This window comes from Neopelma chrysocephalum, unplaced genomic scaffold (assembly GCF_003984885.1).
Source record: "Neopelma chrysocephalum unplaced genomic scaffold, ASM398488v2 Primary Assembly neopelma1_59, whole genome shotgun sequence".
Classification (NCBI taxonomy): domain Eukaryota; kingdom Metazoa; phylum Chordata; class Aves; order Passeriformes; family Pipridae; genus Neopelma; species Neopelma chrysocephalum.
Genome location: NW_020897714.1, coordinates 15,365,797 through 15,372,561, shown reverse-complemented (window position 1 = coordinate 15,372,561; position 6,765 = coordinate 15,365,797). Strand labels below are relative to the sequence as shown.

The following is a 6,765-nucleotide window of genomic DNA, read 5'->3' as shown; positions in this document are numbered from 1 at the left end:
TTATTTACAAGGTAATATTTTTTTTCACCTTTATAATTTCTGTATGTATAGTAATTACTGATCTTGCTAGTACTATCCAGTGCTGCTGCTATTCTGTATGAACTTCTTGTGGCTACAAGGTCCTTCAGCAGTTAGCACACACACAAGATTAGCAACTAATTAGAACCTCACCACCAATAAAGACATATGGACTTGGACTTCTGGATCATAATGGATGATGGCAAATCCAACCATCCTTTTGGTGAGGAACAAAAAAATCTTTATTTTCCTGATATGCAACAGTGAACTTGCCATGACCTCTACAGCATAAACATCTCAAGCGCTCCATCTTTAGGTGTTTTGGATGTCATTAAATAACAATAAATTTCAGTCTTCTCATTTATTCACTTTTATTTAACCACAGTTTTCAATTTCACTGCTTGTCCTTCCCCCGTGCCTGATCCTTAACTCAGTCTTCAAAACTGTCTCGCCACAATCTTCCACTCTTACTGCACCCTCCAGTTTGATCCTAATAAAAAATTCTTCCCACATCTGAAAACAACAAATAAATAACTAAAACAAACACGTTCAATGCTCAGAAACACTGCAGTGAAAATAACTTGAATGTCAAGAATCACCAGAAGAGGAAGGGACAGTAAAACAGGATTTTGTATCTTAGCACCATTGTAGCATTGTGCGAAATAGTTGCACCCTGAGTAGCGTACACATTTCTGGCCCATAAATAAATAAACAAACGCAAGTGGTAAAGAAATTTCTGAGAAAAGTGATAAAGATGATTTAAGGTCTGAAATGGCTTCTTTACTAAGAATATTAGGACACTTTCAGAACAGAGACCACTAGTGGTTGAAGATGTTCTTGCTTATTTTTACTATCTGTAAGGTCAGTGGTTAAATCTATCACATTTAGTGAGGTCTAATCTAATTATAAAATTAGTTACAAACCAAAAGGTTACTGAAACCAGAAATGCTACATTTCATAGGCAGTTTCCTTAGGTAAACGGACTCCTTTTCTCTATAGGCATTTTCCAAATCAAAGAAAAAAGATGATGATGATGTGTGGAAAGATGAGATTGGTGCCATCCCTCTCCTTTATAGAAATCAATTCTAGACTACACAGCTGCTTGCCCAAGCAAAGCACTTTTTAACACAAAAAACCCAAGCAAAGAAGTCCCCCCATAAAAGCACCAACCCCAAACAAAAAACGACTCTTCCTCTCCTCCACCTCTCCAAAAAACCCAACCAAATAACAGTAAAACAACTTCCCCTAAAAAAAAAAATCCTATTCAAGTGCTTAACTATTTTTTTCAAGGCTTCCAAATTGCTAGCATCCTAGTTTGGGCTGGTATTTTCATGGTTCTCTTAGAAAATAGTTGGGAAGACAACAGAGGAATTCCATGACAGGAAAACACTGCAACGTCTTTGGGAAGAGGATTTGGTTTCTGTTTGGAATCCCTCCCTACATGTGAAGAGCCAGTATCATTTGTATGCGGAGTGCAGAGACCTGAAACAATCAAACTCTCAAAAATGTGGTATATAGACATGACATCTGGAGAGGAAAAAAGGTTTGTTTGCATCAGCCTAGTTAGTATGACAGGGTTGTTTCTGTACCATGCACCCATACATCAAGTTTTCTAGGACAGAAAGGACAAGGGGAGGGGAAGGATTTAATGACCATGGGCTCCTTACAGAAGTATTTTATCATGTAGGTTGATCCATCTCTCTCTCGGCTGTGAAGCCTGCAGAATCAAAATAACATTTTCTGTCAGAGCAAGCTGGAACATCCCAACTGTTCCCTGTTTTGGTTTTGTGGGGGGGGTTTTTGGCTTTTGGTTGGTTGGTTGGGGTTTTTTCCCCTTAGCCTGGGCAGCAGCCACAGTATAAATAAATGGCAGTCAAGAAATACAAATTAGCAGTTGATAGAAGAAACACTAGAAGAATTCAAAATGCAGGCTGGTTTTAACAACAGCCAGAGCGAGGGGCTTATCACCCCACTGTGGTATCATCCAGCAGATTCATCTTCCTTGTCTGCAAATTAACGAAATGAAAATGACTCGGGAAGGGCAAAGGGGGGCAGGAAGCGGTGGCAGAGAAGGTAACCAGAGGGAGATAGAGAGGAAAGGAAGAAGGAGGAGGTGGAAGAGGGAGGTAAGCTGCTTCCCGGGCAGGATTGGTCAGAAATTGCTGCAGCCCCGGGCGGGTCGTGACTGCCCCCCCCCCCACTTCCCTGCTGGGCACCAGAGCTGAACCGGAATGCCCTAAAGAGATCAGCCCTCCCCTTGACTCAGCTGTGCCATGGTAACGATAAGGATCTCAGAAGATGCAAAGACAAAGACACAGGAGGACTTAGCTAGGGTTTACGGCAATCTGTTTTTCTGTTATTATTAGATACACACAGAGTATTTATTGTGACCTGCAAAAAACCGCAGTTTTTTGATGCATTTCCATAGCTGTGGTGCAATTGGTTTCCAGACTTTCCAACAAACTTCCCAAGTATCAGGAATACCTCCAAAATAGTGTGAATGAAGACTAGCGGATTTCTTTCATGTTTACCAAAATCTAAATCGATCCTGCACTATGTATTTGAGAGAAACACACAATAACCTTTTCTTTAAAAAGTTCATTTGGTCTCTAAGCAGGTCTGTTTTCAGTGTTTATGAAAAATAAACTACTCATGGTATTATTCAAACGGTTTCTATAACATTACACCAGATTTGTAGGATATTCCTACTTTATTGTATTTTGGTGTGCTATGTAAGTTTGCATAAGGTACTAAAGAAATTAAAAATTTGAGTGAAGGAATTTGGGAGTAATTTAATAAAAGACCTATAAAAGTTGAACCTTTGCATTGAGTATGTGATGTAAATGTTCAAATAAGTTTTACAAGGAGGAGCCTACAGAATCATAGGGATAGCATTGGTACCAAACAATTAATTCCATTCACATTTGTTGGCCTATGTAAATACTTTAGCTTACCTATATTGTTGATAAATTTGCTAGCCTAGAGCAAATTCTCATGAGAAAAAAAATAAAATCACATTTTTCTCTATGGCTTTGGAAGACTGCTTACTACCAAAGGAGCTTGAACAATATTTCAATTCTGTCCTCAATCAGGTCACTAGAGAAAAATTAAGCATAGACAGTCTTTTTCAAATACAAACAAACAAACAAAACAAAACCAGCAAAAACCAAACCAAAACAACGTGAATAAGACTTTTTGAAGGAAAAGAATATCTAAGGACTTTTTCTCACACTGTATTGTGACTATGAAAAAGCCTAAAAGTGAATGTTCTTCTATTAATTTACTTTTCTAAAACTTGTTTCTCAGCATACTTGGGAATGTTTCTGCAACTGAATATAGTTTATTTTTCTTTTCTTTTTTTTTATATTGTCTTGCATATTATGTTTTAGTCCTTTACAAAATAGAAAGCTGTTTTTTAGTAACTACAGGGTGAATAATGTTCTTGGGAGCAAGTCATCCGACAGATTGCACTACCTATGCTACAGTTAGTACTTTAAAGCATAAGGATATATTTTGTGTGGACTTAAAATTCAAAAGTAAATTAGGGTCATGTATGTAATTAAACACTTATTTTGTGACCACCAGCATCCATGATGCACTGTTCTGAAATCTAAAGTCTTTCCCCTTTTTGAGAATTTAGGTTGGCTGAATAGTTGAAGTGAAATTTGGTAAGGGAAATTTTGCATCTGCAATGAAATAAAATATTGTGGTTTTCAAGAAAACACTTTTAACTCTCATCTGTCACATAAGCAAATAGGTGATATAATACATTTCTCTCCTCTATTTCAATATATACAACCCTGTTCTTTAACTATGGTATGCAGACAGAACTTGTTCATTTACAACAAGCGCAGTTACCTGAAGTGGAAGAACAAGTTGCCTTTCTACATTAAATATGATTGACTGGTCAGGAGAAACAGGTATATGCAGTAATTGTAGGAAAACATTCCCGATGTAATTTAGCTGAGGAAAAAGGATTTAGTATACAGAACTCATCAGTTTTCCTCTACTAATAGAAACATACTTAAACCCATCATGAAAATCCTATTGGTGGGATAGAGAGAACATTGTTTATAAATTGCTGTATAAGGAAACCGAGCTCGTTATATGCACCATCTCAAGGGGGAAGCATGGCTGGAAAGTTCTGAGAAGGAAATGGTGAACTTCATGCATTACAATACTGAGCTTAACTAGTTTTTAATGAGGAACATAATAGAAAAACAATACAAACACTTTAGACTAGATTCCAATCTGCTCATATCTTATTTGAGAACTGTTAGAATATTTGTGTTTTCAAATGATTTTTCAAAAATCAGAGGGAAAAAAAACAAACGACAAAACAAAACAAAACCAGACACCTCTTTTCTAATTTCCAAGAGAAGCAGAACAGATATACTAAAGTGCCTAAGAAGGAAGTATGAGCATTGTTCTTGAAAAGAAATGCTCCCTCCTCACACTGTATCTTCAAGGGCAAAAATGAAACTCGGGAGGCCTCTGTTTCAGGAGTTTCAAATGGCCCAATCAGAACGTTGTACAAATCAATTCCCTGCTTTAGACTCACGTAATCTCTTCCTCCCATACTAAATATACACCAATAGAAGGCTATTTTGCCAAATATACTAAATACAGAAAATTTGAGATTATTAAACAAACAAAAAATCCTTAAGTGTTTTAAACGTAATTCTAGCCTCAAATTTCAGCATAGTTACTAATAAAGTCTTGCAGTTAATGTTGTTTCAAAGTCCAACTATGAATGGTAGGTGATTAATACCTAATGCAATTTTTTTCAGTAAGACAGAGATGATTAAAAAAAAAGAAAGAAAAAAAACTCCTCTATCTATTTCAGGAAATAAAAAGAAAAGATAAAATAACAATCAAAAAACCGAACACACACACACACAAAAACAACAACAACCAAAAAAAAATCCCAAACCAACCCGAAAATCGTGCAAAAATCTTGTACCGTTTGATAGCAGTCCCGCCTTTCTCATCTTGTTTCCAAGCAAGACTTCAGCTGGGCATTCCTGCGTTATCTCTCTCTGCTTGAAAAATATTTTCCACACAATGGCACAATGGCACCGTGGCTCATTTCTCTGCCTCCTGAGACAGAACCCTGAAAAAAACCCCCAACCAACCAAACAACAACAGCAGAAGCAAACAACTACGGAGTTTTCCTTTTTTAGTTCTCAAGGACGGTTTTAAAGAACAAAGAAAACATCCTCCCCAGCTCTCAGAAAGCCTCATTCTGAGGCTCCCAGCTCCCGGCGTTGCATTCCTGCTTCCCCTTCGGGCAGGTTTTTTCTTCCGGAATAAACATTACTGAATAAAAAAGAAGTAAAAGCCTCTTTTAACTACATCTGCATAACAAAGGTGAAAAGCGGTGTTCTTTACAGTAGAAGAAAAGAAAAAAAAAAAAAAGAGAAAATCAACGTGTGCAGAGGAAACAGAGGGGACAAGAGCTGTCGCTGTGCCCCAGCAGGGCGGACTCCCCGAGGCACCAATGGCGGACAGGCTCCTCCCTGCAAATACCGATCTCTCGCGTAATATCTTGATTTATGTGCCCCCGACCCAGGGATCCTCAAGCCAGATGCGGCGACTTCAGAGCCCGCGACTCCCGCGTCGTCAAGGCCATGTCCCCCTCTTTGGAGCACGAGGGGCTCCCGCAGTCAAGCAGGCCAAGGCAGTCGTAGCGGCCAAGGGCCCCAAAAAGGCAACTAAGGCTACAAAATCCAAAAAGATGGTACCGAGGAGCTCGGCCAAGCCGAAAGCGACAGTATCCAGGAGTCTGTACCATATAATTAAAGGAAACTTTTGCAGAAAAACGCCAAGAGCACTTTTGAACACCACCAGGATGAAAGAGAAAGAACTGAAACATGAGTTCAAGTCTAGACTGGTACATGATGACCCCCTTTCCTGTGTATGTGAACTATATGAACTCACACTCCAGCCTATTTTGCTTTAACTCCATTATGATAGTCACCATCATTATCCATCACTTAAATGGAATATTTGACGCTGTCCTTTGGAAACTGTCCTGGACAACATCCCAGTGAAGTATTTACCATTTTCTTACTATCCCCTGATAGCCCCAAATTGCAAACAAGAAAAAAAAACGACCTCAGAAGGCAGAAAATTACAGCAACCACTACGCATAAGGCACCTGGACACCTTTCCACCCCAACACAGGGACAGCAGCGGCTCACCGGGAGAGGAGGGGGCCCAATCTCCCTCTGGTTTGAAAACCGCGCGTTCCAGTCGGATTGGCAAGGACGGCGCCGTCCCCGTCCCATCCTACCCCCACCGAGCTTAATGGTGCTTCCCACCCACTGAATCCATGGGGAAGCAAGCAGAGTATACCCTTGCCTAGTTCACATCTCTCAAACCATGCTGCGGTGACCGATTTCAATCGCAATAGCTACCTTTTATTTTTTTTCCCAAAAAGAGAAACGGAGGCACATTTACATAAGAACATGGATGTCTTGCAAGATGCAGAGAACTACACTGATCAGCAAGTTAAAAGTTGGAAATACACAGAAAGTTTATACTTCAGAAAGCTTCCTTTGACATTTAAAGTTTCCAGATACGTCAAATAGCATGTATTTGTAGGGTCAAGCGTTCCTGCTCTTTTTAGGAAGATGCGGGTGGCTCTGAAAAGAGCCTTTGGGTTATTTTATCTGGAGAACTTTACTTGGCTTTGGCTTTGTGGCTGTCGGTCTTCTTGGGCAGCAGCACGGCCTGGATGTTGGG

At 39.4% G+C, this 6,765-nt stretch overlaps 1 long non-coding RNA gene across 1 annotated transcript; it reads right to left on the bottom strand.

The window, feature by feature from the left end:
- Positions 1-1,237: 1,237 nt before the first annotated feature.
- LOC113966125 lies at positions 1,238-5,698 on the bottom strand. Its single transcript, XR_003533713.1, has 3 exons — positions 5,374-5,698; positions 4,956-5,057; positions 1,238-2,024 (listed from the first exon to the last, which is right to left on the bottom strand). It is a non-coding gene; the product is annotated as an uncharacterized LOC113966125 (long non-coding RNA).
- Between the last annotated feature and the right edge of the window lie 1,067 nt (positions 5,699-6,765).